Source organism: Monodelphis domestica, chromosome 8 (genome assembly GCF_027887165.1).
Source record: "Monodelphis domestica isolate mMonDom1 chromosome 8, mMonDom1.pri, whole genome shotgun sequence".
NCBI lineage: Eukaryota > Metazoa > Chordata > Mammalia > Didelphimorphia > Didelphidae > Monodelphis > Monodelphis domestica.
The window spans coordinates 128,245,913-128,268,151 of NC_077234.1; the positions used below are offsets into that span (position 1 = coordinate 128,245,913).

The following is a 22,239-nucleotide window of genomic DNA, read 5'->3' on the forward strand; positions in this document are numbered from 1 at the left end:
ATAGAGGAGTTAGCAGGCATGCAAATTACCCACTCCAGATATCAGTTGATGATCACATGTTCCTTGTCCCCCCCTCCCCTTTGGGAGTGATGACTCATTCAAAAGTCTGCCCTATTAACTTTCAATGGTACTTGATGTGCCTACCATGGTGACCATGGGTGATGGGGAACCACGGTGACGGGAATCGGGGTTGTATTCTGGAGAGGGAGCCTGAGAAAGGGCTACCACATCCAAGAAGGTCAAAAGCTCGCTTGATCTTGATCTTCAGTATGAATACAGACCTTGAAAGTGGGGCCTCACGATCCTTCTGATCTTTGGAGTTTTGAGCAGGAGGTGTCAGAAAAGTTACCACAAGGATAACTGGCTTGAGGTGGCCAAGCATTCAGTGAGATGTCGCTTTTTGATCCTTCAATGTCAGCTCTTCCTATCATTGTGAAGCAGAATTCACCAAGCATTGGATTATTCACCCACTAATGCTTCTGGCACCAGGCGCCTGGCCACAAGGCACCAGGCACAACTCTCTCCAGGGACAGTGTCAGTGGGGAATCTGACTGGGGCCATACAACTGTCAAACCCTAATGCAGGTGTCCTAAGGTGAGTTCAGGGAAAGAAACCTCCCAAGTTGCAGAAGAGATCACAAAAGAGCCACTGAACAGTGCCAAGAGGCACAAGGTCAAGGAGACCAACAATCCTTGTGGGATTAATTGAATCTGCGCCAAGACAGAGGACTTGTTTGAGATTCAAGGTAGTGCCTATTTGATAGGCATCAGATGCAGGTCTTCCTGTGCCATGTTCCAACTAATACCTTAGTTTGGCTACTATTTTGACTCCCCTATCCCTGAGAGTGAAGGTAAAATCAGAACAGAAAATGATACTTCCTTTTTAAGTCAAAATCTAGTCCCTTTTTTCTCTTTTTATAGCATGGCAACTTTCTCTAGTCCTGGCTACCAATCACTAAGTGCTATATTACTGCATTTGTCCTACAGACTTGTGAGACAGAAATCACTTTAATTGGACCCTGATTTAAGAACCTGTTATGGACTTATTCTTTCTTACTCATAATTTTTATGTACATAGATTTAGATATTTTGATTTTGATTTTTTCCTACTAAAATTTTTTCTTCTTTATGTTTTTAGTTTTTCTTTTGACACTTGACTCATACACCTCATAATTCAACCATGTATTCTGAGTTGATCCAGGTGTTGGTTAAGACCCGCCTTGGGGAGGATTGTATAATTTTCATAAAATCCAAGATTTAAAAAATTTTGAGAGAAATTTCAGGAAAAGAAACTTGCTAACTCCTCGAATCAAGAAAGTGAATTATTTGGAGAAAGTGCCATGAAGAAAACTACACTGCAGCAGAAGATCCAGAATGAACTCTTGATGTAACTGACTGAACTGAAGGGGAGAGTTAATCCTAGCTTCACATGGTCAAACAGGAAATGGAAAGAATAAAAAGAATGATATCTTGGGTATCAGTGAACTTAATGGACAGGAATAGATGAATTTATATCAGATAATCATTGCATACACTTTTGTGGGCAAGAATCTCTCTGAACAGGGGATGTGGAAAAATTGAGACAATAATTCACTTTTGGGGAATTGTAAATTGATTCAATCATTCCAGAGGGTAATTTGGACCTATGCTCAAAGGGCTATAACTGTACATAATCTTTGATTCAGCAACACCATTGCTAGGTTTGTATCCCAAAGTAATTTTTAAAAAAGAGGAAGAACCTGTTTATACAAAAATATTTAAAGTAGCTCTCTTTGTGGGGGGAAAGAATTGGAAAGTGAGGTGATATTCATCATCTGGGGAACTCCTAAGTAAATTATAGTATTAATTTAAGGACATACTACTGTGCTGTAAGAAATGATGAGCAGAAAGAGATCTGAAAAATGTGGGAAGGCTTGCATAAACTGAAGCAGAGTGAAATTGCACAGTGACACAAATACTGTGCAATGAACAACTGTGACAAGCTTAGCTATTCTCAGCAATATAATGATCCAAAACAACCCTAATGGACTCATGATTAAAAGAAAAATATATATGATTTCCTTCCAGTGAAAGAACTAAGGGAATCTGAATCCAAACCAAAGTAAACTTTTTTTACTTACTTTCTTATTTTTTTTGGTTTGAGTTTCCTTCCACAAAAGGATAAATATGGGAAAATGTTTTATGTGATTTCACATGAAAAATCTATATAAGACTGCTAACCAACTTAGCAGATGAGGGGAGAGAGGGAGAGAATTCATTTTTAAAATGTCGGAAACTGTTTTTACATGTAATAGGGAGAAAGGGAAAATAAAAGAATCCCTCCAAAGAAATGGAGTAGCCCTCATAGTCAATAAGAGGATAAAAAAAAGTATTAGACTATAATATAAAAAACAAAAGAATGATATCTATTCAAATCCAAGGCAAACCAGTCATCCAATCACAGTCTATGCTTCAATTACTGATGCTAAAGAGGCCAAAGATGATCACTTCTAGGAAGATGTAAAATATCTTCTAGAAAAACATCCAAATTTTATAGTGGATATTCTTTATAAGGGATTGGAATGCTAAAGTATGAAATCAAAAGATAATTGGAGGGGGCAGCTAAGAGGCTCAGTGGCTTGAGAGCCAGGCCTGGAGATAGGAGTTTCTAGGTTTAAATATGGCTTCAGACACTTCTTAGCTATGTAACCCATATTACTTAATCCCCATTGCCTGGTCTTTATTGCTTTTTTGCCTAGTAACCTATACACAGTATTGATTCTAGTCCAGAAGGTAAAGGTTTTTTAAAAAAAAGATCATTGGAATAATAGGTAAGTTTGAACTTGGAATATAAAATAAAAAAGAAGAGACATTAAGAGTTTTGACAAGATGGAACATTATTTTTTAACAAACCAAAAGACGATTCTACAAATGAATTATGACCAAAAGATAATATCAAAATCACTGAATATATACTTGCAGCCAAAGGTGGAAAATCTATACAGTCAATTAAAAAAAGACCTGGGGCTTACTGTGGCTTAGATTATGAGCTGCTGATTGCAAAATTCAGGCTTAAATTTAAAAAAGTAGGGAAAAACATCAGTCCACAGATATGACCTAAATATAATCCATTATGAATATGAACTATAAGTAATGAACAGATTTAAGGGATTAGATCTAGTGCTTGAAGAACTTTGGAAAGAGGTTCTCAATATTGTACAGGAGATATTAACAAAAATATTACAAATAAAAAGAAAAGCAAAAAAATGGCTGAGGAAAGAAGAAAAAATGAAAGGGAAAAAAGAAAGAGAAAGATACACCTAAATGAATACAGAATTCCAGAAAGTAGCAAGGAGAGATGAGTTTTTCTTAAATGAACAATGCAAACAGATAGAAGGGGGAAACCCTGATATTTCTTCTAGGAAATTAGAGCTATGCCAAAATGGGCATGATAAAAAAAATTATATGACTTTTAGTCAAATAGAAAAGCAGTAAAGAGCAATAGTGGAAATAGAAATATGATTATTACATGCCTCTTTGATTAGAGACTTGATTGCTACTTGGGGGTGGGGTGGGGTTGTAATAGTGGGATTCCTTTGGTGGATGAGTTAGGCTAGATGACTACTGAGGACCTTTCTAAATCTCTAATTCTGGGATTTAATTAGATATAGAAGAAAAAGAAAACTCAAGAGTATTCTTCATCCCTATGAATAATGACCTCAGTGTAATACTGTGAGAAAAAAATGGATTTATAGTCACAGAACTTCATAGAATAATAGATTTGGAAAGAATCCATATTCATTCTTTTCCACTCACTTCTTAAAAGTTTTGCATTTTCTAAACTTATCATTCAATTCAAACAGTTGAAACAACTGAAACTATCTGAAATTATGAGTAATTTTGTAATTATTAAATCTAGTGATTTCTTCTTATTTCTCATTCTTCTTGACCTCTCTAAAACATTTTGGCACTGTTAACCACCCTCTCCTGGATATTCTCTCCTCTATGAATTTTAATGACACTGATAACTTTTGGTTCTAGTCCTAACATTTAAATCACTTCTTCTCAGTCTCCTTTACTAAATAATCACCTACACACTTCCTCATAAACATGAGAGTACCATAAAAATTCCAACCCTTTTCTCATCTCTGCCTGCATTCTCTGGCTTTGTCAATTCCCATGGATTCAGCAATTTCTTTGGAGATAATTCCTAGCCCTGGATGATTATCTAGCCTTGGTCCTTGCTGAGCTCCAGTACTGTTATCATCAACTGCCTATTATTATATCAACTCATATCCTATAGATAACTCAAACTTAGCATCTCCAAAACCAACTCATTGTCTTTCTTCTTTTGAATCTTTTCTTTTTTTTGTCCCACTATTATCCTTCCAGTTACCCAAGATGACACCTTGATGTCTTTCTCAACTGCTTACATCATCCCATGACAAGATAAGTGGCCAAATCTTCTCAAGATATTTTTTCCAGGATTATCATGCATTATACACCTTTAATCACTGCATGGTCCTGCCAACCAGCTGACCTTCTTGCTGTTCCATACAACATATTCTCTTTCCGCCCTGTGATTTTACATAGGTTGTGCTCCATGCCTAGAATGCATTCTTTCCTCTTAGAATCTGGAGCTTCCGTAAAAGCTCAGCTGGAGTCACTTCCTAAATGAGACTTTTCCTGATCCACCCAATTTCTTAGAATTTCCTCCCCTCAAAATTACTTCATATTTCCTGGATACATATTTTGTGTATGCTTATCATTGTACACATTTACTCGGGAAATACAAAAGCTGCTTGAGGACAAGAGTTGCTTCATTTTTGTATCTCAATCCCCAGTAACTAGCACAGTTTCTGGCATATAGGAGATGTTTCCAAGATAAATAATGAATGATTGATTCTACCAAACTAGAGATCTGAGTTCTAACTTTGGTTCTACCATTTATAAAATCTTGTTAAGTCACTCTTCACTCCACATTGATATAACTTTGTTTTTATTCCACATAGATTTTGTATTTATCTCTCTAGGTACCATTTCCACTAGTAAAATATATTTTCTTAAGGTGAGGGAATTTTTTGTTTGTGTCTTTATATTCTTAGTGCCAGTACAGTGTCTGGCACATAGTATATGTTTAATACCTGTTTGCCTCAGTTTCCACGTCTATAAAAATATACTAGAGAAGGAAATGGCACATGACTAATATCTTTCCAAAGAAAACAACAAATGGGGTCACAAAATGTCAGACATCTGAAACAACTAAACAACAATAAAATGAAGCTATTAATGTATTCTTTTCCTATTCCATATAATTGTGAGAATTAATTATCAAGCATTTATTAAGTCCCTAATGTGTGTCATGTGACAGGTACTAGGGATATAAATACAACAAATACACAGAATGAAAAAAATCACTACTCACAAGGAAACTTGAATAAGATAACATATGTAAAAGAAATTCTATACATGCTAAAAGTCTATACCAATGTATTGTTTATTCAGGCTCCTTTGCCAAATGATGTAGAGAGAGTTTTAATGTCTCAAAGTGCTTTTTAAAAAAAAGCCTGATTTCTCCTCTTTCAATTACCCTCATCGCAACTCTACAGTATCAAGTCTCACATCTTAACCCTTCTTTATTGGCATCCTCTTGCATCTCTAAAATAAAGAAGTAAATGTTTATTTGTCTTTTTAAAAGTTATTATACTAAAATAAGTCGGTCTTTTCACTTTGCAGTGTTAGTATTGAGGCAGCTGAGGAAACAAGCTAGTATCCAGGCTTTCTTCAAATGCTTCATAGCCCTTTGGAGGCATAGCACAAAGATTTTTATTCCTTTTTCTTCCTGAGCCCACTGTCTTGTTTAGTTTCTGACTGTCGGAAGAGAAGTGACTAGAGAGAAGAGCATGGGAGATAGAGGGATATATAATTAGAAGGGGAGAGAGGTGCATAGAAACATAGACCAGGGAGTATCACATGGAAAATGGAAGGGGAAATTCAAAGATCCACAACTGTGAATTTAACCTAACATAGGCCAAATGAATTTCTTCTTTTATGAATTCTATAACAGTGAAATTCTGCACATTGGGTGGCCATAAATCAATACCAGTGTAATTTCCTTAGAAGAATATTATCATAATGACGATGGAAGAGGAAAAAATGTAATGTTTCCTTTCTGGAGATAGAAGGTACAGGTTCCTAGAAAATACTAACATTTCCACAACTTGTTTTATTAATATGTTCCAGCTGTTTTAAGGCTCCATAGAATCAAAGGATTTAGAGCTGGAAAGGACATTAGAAACTATCTGTTACTCATCAATAAGATGAGGGTACTGGACTCAGTGGCCCCTAAGGTCACTTCCGGCTCTAAATCTATGGTCCTGGGATTCTGTTTCACTGCTCTGGTTTTGCAGATGAAGAAGTGGAGTAAATCACCCAGTATTTTCACACTCTTATTCCATTAACACTTTGAAACAGGCAGTGCAATTTATTTTATGTATATGTTGTCAGTGGACCAGGCTAGCTAAGTTCAAAAAGGGCTCATTACCAGGTTTGTGGGAGGATAACAAATGCTTTGGCCACAACAACTTTCAGAGCCCATCTATCTAGTAAATTATAGAGGTCCTGTGATCTGAATTAGTGGAAGGATTACTGACAGAATCATGCAATACTGAAGGAATCCATTAAAACTTCAATTCTTTTTAAGAGAAATGTTTATATGATATCCAAATCATAAGGTAAATATGCATGCAGATATTCATATATATATATATATATATACACACATGGGTATAGAGATTCATTTCAGCTATTATTCAATCATGAACTTTTAGTCTCCATCATTATAAAGTATTCAGAAAAAAATAAATGTGTAATCCAACACTGAAAATCAGCATTGGTAACAACAAATGCCTTCTCTCATCCCTAATCAAATTAAAATATTTATACCCTAGAAATCATTTTGCAGTATCTCCAAAGTATTATTTTTTTTATGATCAGTTACTGTTTAAAAAAACACTTATATTTGTGTTATTGTTCTGCCATGCATTCCATCCAATTAAAATTATGAATTATTTAAGAGACTAATGAGAAATTAAGATTTTAATTTAATCTGAACAAATCTAGTTCAAAGCCTTTTCTCAAAAGAGTTCTAACTAAGCTTTTTATGTACTTTCTTGGTTAAATATTACCACAATTGACTTGACAATACATTGTCAATGAATTGCCACCATTTAGTGTTTGAATGTCTCACACGTTTTTATAATCTCTCTAGGTTATAATCTCCTTGAGATAAAATACTGTGTTTTATGCATTATTGTCCCATTTATCTGGCATCCTAGAAAAAAAGATTTAATTTCTTATGTCAATTACTTTCATATAAGGCAAAATTACACATTTCTGTGCAGCAACAAAATTTAAAATTCTTAGTTTCTTGTCTTTTGCTTGTTTTTTTTTAATTGGATAATTTTTCCCAGGCTGGAAGTAGTAATAATAATCATTCATAGATACAATCCCAATATCAATTGGTAAGGGAGCTTGACCAGCTCTATCTTCAACCCACACTGATTTTCCTTTCTTCAAGCAGCCTGGTGGTACCCCATTTCCAGGGACTCAGCATACTTGTTATCAAATTAGTGTATATATGTGATCCCCTTTGAGTATAATAGTTCAGAGCTCTTGAATCCAAGTGATCTACCAATCTCAAGTAGCACAGATTATAGACATGCACCACCACACTCAACTATAACCTTCTTAAATGTGAATCTTTTAAAATGTCCATATGGAACTCCATAAACTTAAAGGAGAACCTAGGACTAACAACATATGCGTGAGGACAAAGGGAAGAAGAAACAGAAGGAATATTATAAGAAAGAATACACTCCTGGCAAAAAAAAAAAGTAGCAAATTGATGAATTTTTGATCCAGATGAGATTAGTATTATATACTTTTCACTGGAGACCTCAACTATCTGAACATAACCTAAGACTTTTCTGCTAAAACAGTTGATCAATGTTTGATTTACCTTGATAATTTCTTCTTTTAGAAGAATGAGGTAACAATGGCTACTACTGAAGGTTTAATGGGAAGAAATTATTTGGATTAATGGGGATGGTTGAAAGCTTGGGTAGAATTCTTTCGGTCATCTTGAAGCTTATAATGGGGAGAGAGGGGTGAAGAAGAGAATTCTCAGCATATCCTGCCTTTAAAGCAATCATTTTCAAGGAATTGGAAGAAAAGATAGACAGGATCTCTTGCCCTAAAACTTTTAAAAAATAGCTGGCTCAAGAGGATTAGGAGGATCTCAAGAACAAAATTCTAATAAGATAACAACAAATTATCCCATTGAGGAAGAAAATATACAGGGGCTCAATAAAAGCAATGTGTTCACACAAGGAATTTAACATAGTCAGTTTAAAAAACATATACAAAAACCTAGTAGAAGGGCAAGTGATTGAATGTAAATGCAAAGCAGTAGTATAGTCCATAAGAAATGTCAAGAAAGCTAGAGTCCAGAATTATCTGAGGCTCACAATAAATGCTAAAACAATAAAATGAGGTTGTTTTTGCTAGGTTGAGAGCAGGAAGAATAACCCTTTCTTTAAGGGTGGACAGAAGGATAAAAATTGGCCTTGAAAAAGAAAGCAGAACTGCTCAACTGCTATTTATTACTTCAGTTGCCTCAGCTAAGTAAAAACATCTTGAGAATGGGCAGAAAAGAGAACAAAAATTACTACTAGCAGGTGACTACAAATTATGATCACTGAGGAAATGTGAGAGCATATAGTGCCCTCCATGAATTCATATCACTAGCCTTTCTGAATTACATTTCAAAGTACTAAAAGGATATGCTAGACTTCCTTCTATGATGTCTCAGGATTCAAAGAAAGCAAGAGAGGAGTCCTGGAATTAGAGTCAAAAGAAAGACTTGCTATGGAATCACAGCTCAAGTAGATACCACCTACTTTCTGCAGAAAGACTTTCCTGATGCTACTGCTTTTTAGTCCTCTTTTCCCTCTTCAAAATGTCTTTTAATTTTATCTCTTATTCTTATTACATCCTTTATTACATTGAGGGAAGTAGGAAGCCACTAGAGATTTTTTAAGGAATGGTGAATCACCAAACATATGCATAAAGATTAGTCTGACAGTGGTGGAAAGTATAGATTGGAAGGGAAAGAGAATGGAAGCATGATGGAATGTAGTTATTATCAGTCTCTTCTGCTGAGTAAGGGTTCCAGAAGTAAGAGAGCAATAACAACAGCAACAAAAGGTCTCCCATACAGAGTTGACAAGATATCTTATTTCAGCACAAATAGAAATTATACATTTGAAGTTGTAACAATTAAGTATTTGATCAATCAAAATCACTTGATTCAAATATTTGTCAACTTAGTGAACTAATGAATTACAGATGAGTGGTATAATCATTATTTCCTTAAGGCTAAAATAACAATCCTAATACAATCACAAAATCACTACTTGAAATAAAGAAAAATGGTTTTGTTAATCTATATTGTAGGCAAAAGAAACATCAAGGATGGAAAATGAATATCACTCAAAGTGGACAATAATATAACAAACCGGAGGCATAACTACTCAATTTTCTTTTTCTTTTTTTTTCTCTAGAGTATTATAGTAGAAAGAACCCTAAACTTGGGGTCTGGAAGACATAAGAGTTCAATTCTACTTGTAGTCCTTATTAGCTATGTGATCATGTACAAGTCATTTAATCTCTCTGAGCTTCAGTATCTTTAATAATGCCCACAGTATTTATGTCACAAGATTGTTGGACAACATACATAAAATGCTTTTCAAAGCACAAAGCATTATACAATTGTTAACTACTGCCAAGAATTAATTACTTAAGACAGAAAATGCTACAACAAAAAAAGATTAACAAAGAACCAAAGTCCCAAATAAGTGAAAAGATATTAAGAGGACACCCAAATTGAAATTATATAATAGATTATTAATGTCATGGTTGATAAGGCATTAGATAGGGAAATATCAACTGAGAGCCACAATACAAGTCAGTCCATTTCTTTTTATTAAAATAATTTCTAGACTAGACCATATAAATACCATAGACGTAATAATACTGAATTTTATCAAGACATTGGCAGCACTCATCATATCACTGAATATAAGATATATACAAATGTATCCTAGATTGTATACAGTTATACATATTTGGAATTCACTGAATGACTAATCCCAAAGAGTGGTCATTAAGTGATCACTATCAACCTAGAAAAGGATTTCTTATGAAATGGTCCAGGGTTTTCTTCCTGAAACAACTTTTTTTTCAGTATTTTGATTGATGATTTGGATAAAAGCAAAATGGTACATGTGTGTGTAATAGGGCCAGCTAGGTAGCTAAGTGGCTAGAAAGCTAGACCTAATGACAAATAGTCCTGGGTTCAAATATAACAGACTCTCTTCCTAGCCGTGTGACCCTAGGTAAGTCACTTAACACAAAATGCTTAACCCTTACCACTCTTCTGGCTTGGAACCAATACTCAGTATTAAGTCTAAAACAAAAGGTATGAGTTTGGAAAAAAAAAGTATATGTGTGATACTAACTTGAGAGAAATGGCTAAAATGTTAAACAACTGAATTGAGATTTAGAGATTTGCAGAGATCATTACAGCCTAGGTTTGAGGTACAGAGTAGGAGAGAATGAAAGTAAATTTGATAAAATGCAATATAATAGGGATAAATGTAAAGTCAAGGATTTAAGTTCCAATTAATAGCAAAAAGTAGAAGATGGGGGAAGCATGGCTAGATAACAGCCCTATAAAAAAGTTCTCAGAGTTTTAGTGGCTTGTAAGCACAATAATAGTCACTGGTATGAAGTAATAATCCCCCAAATTAATGTGATATTCAGTGAAGTGCCATAAAGACACTTGACATTCAGAGAGAGGTTATGGTCCTACCATACCCTGCTCTAGTCAAAGAGCTTCTGGAATACTATATTCAGGTCTTCTGAATCAATATTTTAGGAAGCTTATTGTTAAAATGGTGTCTCTAGAAAAGTGAACCAGGATGGTGAGGAGCCTAGGAACTATGATATATGCAGATTAGTTGAGGGAAGACAGAATATTTAATGTAAAGGAATTATACTTTTTTATTTAGGCCCAGAAAACAGAAATCTAAGTACAATGAGTGGAGAGACAGGTTTACAAAAATCTTCCTAACAATTAATTATTTCAAAAGAAAGGGAAAGGAATAATCATTTATTAAGCATCTACTATGTACTAGGTGTTGTACTAAGTACCTTTAAAAATACTGTCTCATTGGATACTCCCAACAATCCTGACAGATTGATGCTATTATCATTTTCATTTTATAGTTGAAGAAACCAAGCCAAACAGAGGCTAAGTGTCTTGCAAAGGGTTACACAGCTAGTAAATATCCAAAGTTGGATTTGAATTCAGTTCTTCCTGACTCCTGACATATGGTTGTCCACTGTCCCACTTCAGTGACCCTAAAAGAAATGGATGAAGGGGATTAGAAGGGACTGGTTTTACCCTTAGTGAAAGGCTTAAAGCAGAAATTGTATAAATATTTGTTATGGATGGGTTTCCATTTCAGATACCTGTTGTACTCTATAAAGTTCCATGATTCTCCAACTAACAGCCATATGATGGAACTTGAATTAATGAATCATGCATGTGCTTTGAGGTTTTCCCAAGTTTATATTAAGCCCTTTGACATATATAATACTCTATTTTCTCCATAAAAAATTGAAAGTGTTTTATCAATGAAAAGATGATTTCAATTAATTTTACCATATTACTGGTATCTAAGAAAAAAATTGGTAGAGAACAATAGATTTATAGCTAGTAGTATTGTAGTGCAGATTTCTTCATGTTACAAATAAAAAAGCTGAGACAGTGAGGTTTAGCTATTCATCTAAGGTCACACAAGTTGTCAGAAAGGGATGGAAATGGCATTTAAATCTAAGACCTTTGATGATTGTTTCCAGTCACATAATTTGAACAGTATGAAAAACAGAAATGTTTCCCAATAGAGAATAGAACATATACTTCTCTTCATTATTCCTCTATTAGAAATCATACCCAATCGTTAATCTTGTACAATAAGTGAGCATAGCCCTTCAGTGTTTTCAGCATAAGTGGTTGAATAGCAGGCATTATATTTTTAAATGGAAGAAACAAGCCCAATTTTGAAAGACGAAAAACTATGTTGTTTGCCGAGAAGTGGAAAGGAGTTTACTGGACTGTGTATGCATCTTATATCCTGTTGTGATTTAGCAAGAACCACGTGTTAGCAAGAACTATGGGTAAGAAGTTCAAAGGAAGGAGGGGAAATTATTTTCAAAAGGTTGAAGAAAATAAAGAGATGGCATTTTGTAGAAATGAAAAACAAACTTCTTAAGAAAAATACAACCCAGACCTAGGCTAAGATGCTACAAGTGGGAAATGAATTGGGCAATACATAAAGCAAGAGAAGATAAATGTGGTTTTTGTAGGCATGTATGTATGCATACCGGTATGTATAACTGGATGTACATAAGAGAGAAGAAGTGGAAAATTATAAAAAGTAATAGAAGGTAAGCCTGCATGTATATATATATATAATATATATATATATATGCCTATGCATGTACATACATACATCTGTGGAATTCATTGTGTGCATATACAAACATGTTCCTGTCTTGAGTGCACATATGTACACATGTAGGTGGGCACATGAATCACATAGTTGTTTGTATCCATGCATGACAGTATGTATATGTGTCTATGCATATGTTTCTATGTAGGCATATACCTGTGTGTATATATACACACATAAATCTACTAGTATGTGTTTCTACATGCATACATGCTTTCCTTCTCTTGCTTTTTTATATTGCCTAATTTATATTCTACTGTTCCTCTCAGGTACATCCATGGATGTATACATTTATGTATATTTATATATACACATATGCTTATATAAATACAAAAACACACATCAATCTCAAATGTAGAAATATATAAATTGTAGAAAAAGAGAGGAGTAAGCTTTCATGAAAATTTTATAAAATAAAGTTTTTATTAAATTAAAGTTTAAAATGATACTGAAATAAGTTAAACTTGAGTCACATAAAAATGGTGATTATAAGGAATGAGCAAAATCAGACTATCTTGAAAAAATGGCCCTTTTGGCAGAATATCAATAATGTAGGGATTTTAAAAATCACTGGTATTCTTTTCTAGACACTCAATACACAGTTCAGTTAGCTAGATGAGCTATAAACTGATGATAAAAAATCTATTCTTAATTCAGTTGGATTCCCCTTTACTTGAATAAATATAAAAACTCATTGAGGGCAGGAACTCTAGTTTTTATCTGTGTTCTCAGGGTATAGCAGACACATCAGAAATGTTCCTTCAAATGAATTAAGATATGATTAGGGGACAAGTAACTATGATATAAAATAGAACACTTTTACATGTACGAGAGGCACTTAAATCTGTGTTATCACCACATTCTGCAGTAATTTCAAAAGAATACTTTGCATTGCTTTATCAATGGATCAAACACCACTAGAACCCACCACTTCACTTCTTTTTTTTCCTAGCAGCAGTGTACTCTGCCCGTGACTATCAATTTGCACAAAACAGCCACTGCCACAAATGAAACTCCTCCAATTTCAAAAATCTAACTTGTCTGTGTGTACAGATGCCAAAGTAAAGGGGATAATGGAACATTTAAATACAATCACCCTCTCATTCATTCTCATTCACTTTATCTGTGTACCATCAACCCTCATGACACCTTTTTCACTTGGAAAAAGCTTGACATGAAAACAAATAATTAGGTCCCTGTGATATATTTGCACTCTTGTGTTAGACAGCATCAGCCTTCCTGTTTTTTTAGTTTAGTTTAGTTTTTTTAGATAGAAATCAAGTTGGCAAGGAGAACCTCATACACTGCTGAATTACTCACATTATTCTTGGTCACAATAACTGTTCCATCTAAACTTAGGGCTTATATTTAAATAAATAGTTTAGGAAACAATAAAACCTAAGAATGTATCGTAGGTGTACTCCAAATTTAGAATGAGTAGGAAACAGAAGGGAAATGTTACCTACTTCATCAAACAATAAAGCATCCTTTTTCTGTCAACACAGAAGTTGTAATGCAGGGGGTGGAGAACATTTTCTCTATCAGAGGTCACTCATCAACCCCTCTAAAATCAAATGAACTTCACAGAATTGAAAATTAATTTTGAGTGTTGTAGGGGGTTTTTAAAGAGAAAAATAGAAGGATATCTCATCTACCCAATGAATTCTGAGTGGAGGACACTAAACTGATTAATAAATGGAATTTTTAATGTTCTAATTTCATATTTTGACTAATTAGGAAATAATGAGGAAGAGAGAAAAGGGAAGAAAGAGAGAGTGGAGGCAAGAAGTTGTATGGACAAGTGAGAAGAGTTAGAAACCCTAGTTTCAGCTTCCCCCAAGGAACTTGTGTGGTACCAGACAAGTCACTTCACCTAAAAGCCCCTGTCTTCTCATCTGTAAAATAAGAATAATAATCATTGCTGTACCTCCTTTATAATGTTGTTGTAAGGAAGGCCATTTGCAAATGAAATGTCATATAACTGAATTGTTAGGAGGAGGAGGAGGAAATGAAGTCATGGGAAGAGAGAGATGTACAATGTGAACAAATGCAGAGAAAAAATAAAATCAGATATGCATGTTCTGCATTTGAGAATATAATCACTAAAGATTTTTAGCGCTACTATTGTTGTTGTTGTTTTACAACTACAGGCTTAGAGAATTTTATTTGGTATTTGCTCCATAGAATTAATGCAGTTCAGTTGAAGGTTAGCTCTATCCCAAAAGCTGTTTCCCATCTTACCACACTTGGAAAGGGAGTTAGTAATAGATCTTTCAATAAGAAGAAGAATAGCTAAAAATTATATAGCCCTTACTATGTGCCAGGCACTAAGAAAAGCACTTTTATAATTATCTCATTTGATCCTTACAACCACCCTCTGGGGCAGGGGCTATTTTTACAGATTAAGAAATTTTATAGATGAAAAAACAGGGACAAACAGGTTAAGAGGCTTGCCTATGGTCACGCAACTAGTGACTAGAAGTTGCCTAGAAGTTTTTGAAATGGAATAAATCAAGACTGATAACAAATTGAAATCAAATGCAGATTACACAATGTAATAAAAATGAACTAATTCTGCTTGTTATACAAATACAGGGTCATGTAAAATATCTCTCTGGCCAACAATATTCTGTTATCTTTTAAACTATGAGGATTAGTCACTTTATTATAACAGTATTCTTCACTTTAAAGGCAAAGTTACACTGAATGTATTATAAATAATAGTAACTTCATTGACTTTGTCCATATTACTGTTTCACTATCTTAATGCAAGATCCTTATGTGTGTTCTTAATTTGTGGCCACTGGTCGTCTTACCACTTCTTAATGTGGAGTCAATGGGTGAGGAAGAATAAAGAGTTCCTAGATCTCACTAAGAGAATTATTTTATATTATCAAGTGTCTTATAAGCTCGCATCTCATTCTGAAAGGGATTGCTCACTACTACAGTGATTTTCCAACAACAAATTTCTCAGGGTAGTTTCCTCACACTAAATGTTTCCAAAAGCCCTCTCCCAAAAAATTATCAGTGGGAAGAGGGCAGAGTAGGGTGGGAAGTTTCTTGCCCTCCTAAAGACCCTCACAAACAACTGAAAATAATGCTATAAAAAAAAAAGAAACAGATATGAATTAAGGAGTTAAGTTAAGCCTTAGCAAGCACAGCCTTGACTTGGGGTGGGGGCTGGAATTCACTAGTGGTAGGTAGGCTGTTTGGGGGCTTTGGGGGTCCAGGATTGGAGGGACTGAGGCCCACTGCCTGTGGTTGCTCCCAGTTACCTCAGAGGAAGTAGGACTGGCTTTTTGCTGATTTGAACAGGGATCTGGAGTACTGCAAAAACTAAATAGGACTCAGGAAAAATAAAGTCCTGAAATCTGAGATAATATATATCAACAAAACAGAAATCTTGAGACTCCAGAAAAAGCCAATAATTAAATCTAAAGCTAAATAAATAAATAAATAAATGGAAATGAATAAGCAAAAAAAAAGAAAGAAAGAATCCAATGGTTGATTAGTTATTATAGGAACAGAGAAGATCTCTGAGGACAGTGAAGTAAAAATATCTATTTCTAAAACTGAAAAGAAATACAATAAATGGCCACAAGCTCAAAAAGAGATTTTGAAAAGCTTTAAAAAGACTTTAAAAACCAAGTGAGAGAGGTGGAAGAAAAATGAGGGGGAAAAATGAATAATGCAATAAAGTCAAGCTATTCTCACTTTGCAGATGAGGAAATTGAGACATGGAAATGAGGTTAGGGCCTCCCCAAAGTCACAGAGCTAGCAATTTCTCAAACCAAAACTTGAATTGATCCTTCTGACTCCAAGTTTAGCATAAGTTACAAACTATGCCACAATCCTACTGTAAGTCTAATGTTGCAAAATAAATACCACTGGCCATTTTATCATTTGTATGATGAGAGAAGAATAAATTAAAATATTTAATGTCATCTACTAAAGTCAGACCTCAGAATGTCTACTGAAACGAGTAAATAATTAAACCCAGTAATTTCCTATTCTAATAGTCTATTAGATAAAATTACTTTTCTATGTGCTTTGTCTATTTATTTGTTTTAGAATTTTAGGCAATACCAATTTTATTAAAAGCTTATAAAATTATTTCTTTGGTTTTCTTCTTTAGCAAAAAAAAAAAGTAGCTTAAAAGTTTTGATAGTCATTTATCCACCTTCAGAAATAATTAGTAAAAATGATGAGGCAAGAAGTGTCCTGAAGAAATAACTCCAAATGTCTATCAGAGGATCCTGGGTTCAAATATCATCTCTGCTACATAGCACCTGCATGAGCTTTTAATAAGTTGGATGATTTTTTCGGGTCTCATTTTTTCCATCTATAAAATGATTAGGTTGGATAAGGTGACCTTCGGAAATCCCTTCCAGTCCCAAGACTATGAATCTATGAACCTATGATTATTCTAATTGCCTATGACAAGATACAAAACAAGAACGATTCTCCATTCTCCTATATCTGGATGTTTTCTCTTTTTTTCTTCTTTTTTGATGTCACAAATAAATAACATTTTATTTTTGTGAAGTTGGTAGGAGTTAGAAATGGGGCATTACGTTAGCTAGTGTTTCCATCTTTGATTAGCCACAATAATGCCTATCGCCACAAAAAGTATGTGGCCCAAGGAGTTTGGGAAGTGAACAACTAATCACATTTCAGTATCAATTCTGTTCTATGTACAAGCTAAGCTTCTTGCAGGAATTCTAAGTCCACTACAAAGTGAACATTAATGAAACTCTTCTGGCAGGGCACCTAAGCTAGTGAAAGTAAAGTGAAAAAAAGGACAGTATTGTCTCCCTTCTAAGTGTTGTTAGTTCCTTACTGGAGACAACGCAGAGAAATTGGACTCATTAATATAGAATTCAGTCTTTCAGATAAATGAAACCAATGTGTAATTTATTCTATGTTTCCCAGTGCATATAGCTCTGGAGTACTGAATTTTGTGTTGTTGTAAAGGGATCTAAGCATGCACAGATTCCTAATGTGACTAGTTGGTTCTATCCAAGTGTATTCCTCATAAGAACACAGCATAGAAAGATGACTGAAGAGGGTTTGCCAACTTCTTCAAATTCTTGGAGATATAATCTGAAGTACAGTACTAAAACTAAGTTTATACAAACCAAATTTAATCTATGATAATCCTTCTTTGGCTTAGAATCCATCCAGGGATTTCCCTGGCAGCATAAATTCTAAGTTTAAATCTATGTCTCTAAAGAATTTTTTTTTTTACTGTTTAGCTCCTATGCAAGTATTTGGGCTAACAAAATAAAGAATACAGGACAAATTTTATTTAACCTAATGAAAATGCAAAATACAAATGAATTTGCATCCAGGTGTGTAACAATCAGATTAATTTATCTTCCCTCTCTAGAGAATCCCACCTCTCTCAGGGACACATGCTGTCCTCCAGATGTATGATACTACCCTGTAGTTCAAGCATCTTACCCCAATACAAGGAATCAATTCAATGTAGCTAGGAAGTCATGTAAAACATATATTCAAGGGGTCCCACCTTACCTAGAGACCTAAATGTTCCAGACTTACTGTACTACCCTACTATGAAAAAAAGATGGAAGGACCTAGGGTATCAAAACCTTTCCACTGGATATATAGTATCTATATAACTCATAGTACCAGTGATCCGTGTTTGCTTCTCCATATGTGGGCTTTGTTGTCATTCATTCCTAGCCTTCACTCTTTGTATCAAGGGGGTTTGGTATAAAAATTCCTGCACTGTATATCAATTGCCCTGCTCCTGCCAAATCAAGTCCCTGTAACTCCCAGCTTAGCCCTGGAACTTCCTGATACTCTACTGATAACTTCATCTTCTGCCATTTTTGAGGCTATGAAGTTCCCTCCTTTCTTTGAGTAAAGTAATGGAGATCCCTGATTCACAGAGTTCCCTGGGGAACCTGTCTCTTGAGCAAGTACTTTCATCAGTTTTACAGATGGCACCACAAATGCTAAATTGACTTGCTCAACTGGCAGAGTCAGAACATGAATCTGTCTTAGAACTCTTAAGCTAAGTGTCAGTCCTTCCTGTCATCTCCAATCGATCTTGACATTAAATGCCAAACATTACAAGTTAGTCAGTCTACCAGCATGGTGCTTATCCCTTGCAAAATGTTAAGGCTGATATCAGCACAACTGCCATTTGGTGAGCAAGAGTGAGAAACAATGGAACAAATGATAAAAGAATACAACCAAGCACATCCTCGAGCTATATGGCAGGGTTGTGTGGAATATCATCATTCCTACCTTAATGAAAGGTAACAGTGCCTGGGAAAGTACTTTCAAGAAAAGACAAATAGATAGTATGACACTATTTCCCTTAGTGAGCCGATCTTGTCTCTTAGCCTCAACCATCATTTTTATATTACAATTTTCACATCAATATTTTCAGTATCAACATTTACCCAAACCATATCGCCCTTATTGTTAGACATCCTATTGGAGATTTCCATATCATCCATACCTCAATCACAATTCTAACTCCAGCTGACGGGAGGAAAACTCCATTGGATGCCCCATCTTCAATTCAAATTCATCATGTCTACAATAACTTATTGTTTTCCTCCACAACCCAGCTCTTCCTAGTTTCCTTATTTCACTCAATCATATTACTGCACTCCAGGTTGTCTACACTAAGACATTTGGAATAATTTTTAGGTTTTCCTTCTTTCAGCATCCTATGTCTAATGAATCAACAAAATAAGATTATTAATTCTTACTTCAATATTTCTTGCACTTCCTCCTTTTTCTCCATTCATGTTACTTCTCACCTAGTTTAATCCCTTATTCTTTCATTCTTGAAAAACTAGTATAGTTTTTTTAATAAAACTTATATTCTTCCCTTCCTATCTCTTCATCACTCTAATTCATCACTTTGAAAAATTCTCCAATTCAGAAAGGCCTGCTTCCTACCTTTCCCTAAATACTCTTTAATTCTCACAGCTGTGATTATGTTTATGTCACTTTCTCTGCTGAATCTCCACAAATGCTATCTATTGGAGTGGGAGGGCTGTCAAGTTAAGCTCTTTCCCTGGGACCACTGAAATCCACAAGGAACTTCCACTTCTCTGGATTACAATACAGAACACATGATCCATATCATTTATTTATATTTTACATGAGAAAATATAAACTTCTTGAAATCAGAGACTGTTCCTTTTCTGTCTTAGCATCTTCAGTACCTAACAGAGGACTTGCAACAGTGACTGACTTTTCAGATATTCAAATTGTAATAATAAACCAAAAGATAATATTCATTTTTTACTCAATGTGGAAAGGTTGATGGTCTTACCGTAGCCTCTTCCACAACACAACCACCAAAGTTCAGTATTAACAGTTTTATCATTATCCTTTAACCAAAACCCTTGGTTTTGTTACACACACACACACACACACACACACACACACACACACACACACACACACACACACACAGATATGTATATGCTCTATAAGGTCCTGAAAATAGAGAAATACCTAAAGGCTGTACTGTACTGAAAATAAATGTAGAAAGGGAAAAGATGAAAGTATATGAGAAAGAATCATAATAAAATCAATTCTGACTTGTTTTCCTCAGTTAAAAGGTATATTAATGTACTTGCTCCTTCTTTTCTCCTTATTTCCTATGAGGCAAAGAGGAGACTGAATTTGGAGACACTAAGCTATATCGTCTTGACTATGTGGGGAGAATGGACAATTCAGTACTACATATTAATCTCACTTCCACTGAAGCCTGGGATGCTTTTTCTAAGAAGCAGTCCTACAAGGCTTTTTGTGGTACATGCAAAAGATGTGATTCCTAATCGAGTGAGAGACCTCTCTTAACCTAGGACACTGCACATCTGCAAAGGGGAAAGAGAAATAGTTCAAGGACAACAGATGAGAACAGCAAGTGTGAACTTGAGCTCTAGAAATATGGAAGGCCAAAACCCAACATATCCCTCAACTTTCAGCACCTACAACCCTTGTTGTTATTATTGCTGTTGTTTAGTCATTTCTCAAGTCTTATCAGATTCTTCATGAGCCCAATTGGAGTTTTCCTGGAAAGAGCCTGGGAGTGGTTTATCCTTTCCTTCTCTAGTTCATTTTACAGATAGGGAAACTGAGTAAACTAGGGTTAAGTGACTTGCATTGGGTCACACAACTGTATCTGAGGCCAGATTTGAAATCAAAAAGATAAAGTTTTCCTGGTTCCAAGCCTTGCACTCTATCCAGTGAACCACCTAGTTGCCTATAACCCTAGAGATTGCTAAGAACAGACATCCCCCAGTGTGATCATTCTCTCACCTTAAAAACTAAAATCTTCTCTAGCTCTCATTAAGGAATTCATTTATTCTTCCATATATTTATTCATATATTGTAACCTGTATAACTTCCCTTATTTCTATTAGCTACTTGCTTTGATAAAGTGGCAAACTAGCTTTCTATAATCTTTTTGAAAAACCAGTTTAGGATGTTAAGCTAGCTTGATTAAGCTAAGCATCACCTTCCATTTGAGAACAACTATGGAATTGGCTTTTAGTCTTTTAGTTAATTTATTCTAAATTTTTGTTCTTAATTCCTTTACTGTACCCTGGGACTATAGATATTAGATACTTGTCTCTCCAAATAAATAAATAAATAAATATAGTTAATAACCCTCTCTGAAGTGAGATGATGCAGAAGAGACCACCCAGTTAGTCTTCGTTCCTGCACATCCCTCCCCACTCCTATACTACTGGTACTGTAGACATGGTATTCCAGTTAGTATTCACAAAGACAGAAATTAGTCTCCATTAGAGTCAAATTAAACCAGATCCCAGATCGTATATTTATCTGGTCATACATGGGCCAAGAGCATATAGACTCATATCAGAGTAAAGTGGTATAAACCAAATTTTACATTTTTTTCAAATTAGTCCTATTAATTCAGACAGCAGCAATGGTGCCAAAGGTCATCAATAAAATGTTTGGGGCATGAGGGAAGCTGAATTTGCTATTGCTTTGACTTTAGGATAAAAAATACAAAGTTGACAAAATTTATCTTTGGTCCCTTTTTCCTCTCACCCTTCCTGACCCCTATAACAAGACCCTCAATGTCCTAAAATTGTCCCTTAAATTGTCCAATTCGCCTTGGCCTGTCACCCCCTACAAGTCCCCCTTGATTTAAAACTTCCCTTCCTCTTTCTAATAAAAGCTGCAATTCCCTGGATGCTGACCTCTTCTGGGTATTGATCTGATTTTCTGATTAAACTAAGATATTGCTGGTTTAAGAAAGGAAAAGAGTGATATTTTTGGTTTACAACAAAATCTGGTACAAAATCCTTTTGCTCTTCCAGTTCTATGAATATACAAAGTCCATTACCAAGTCTCATTTTGGATGTCCAAATTCACCTGAGAGCCGTAATCCTAAAATTTTATCTTCATATATTATGACGAGGGGATTCTCAAAGAGAATCCCTCACCAGTAAGTTGCTGAACTCTTGTACTTGTAATGGAATTAGCAGGTCCCTGAAAAACGATTTCCCTTAAAGTCATGTTTTCTGTGCACCAATTAATAATATTTGCCCTCTCAATAATGTACACTGAAAATTATTAAACCTTTTCTTAATAAC

General features: G+C 34.9%; 1 protein-coding gene and 1 pseudogene across 18 annotated transcripts in view; both read right to left on the minus strand.

Annotated features, from left to right (window-relative positions):
* KLF12 (KLF transcription factor 12) overlaps positions 1–22,239 on the minus strand; it is a 564,503-nt gene that overhangs the window by 485,663 nt on the left and 56,601 nt on the right. The gene's annotated exons all lie outside the window — the stretch shown is intronic.
* The window catches only part of LOC130455959 (uncharacterized), a 93,366-nt pseudogene that overhangs the window by 16,830 nt on the left and 54,297 nt on the right, over positions 1–22,239 (minus strand).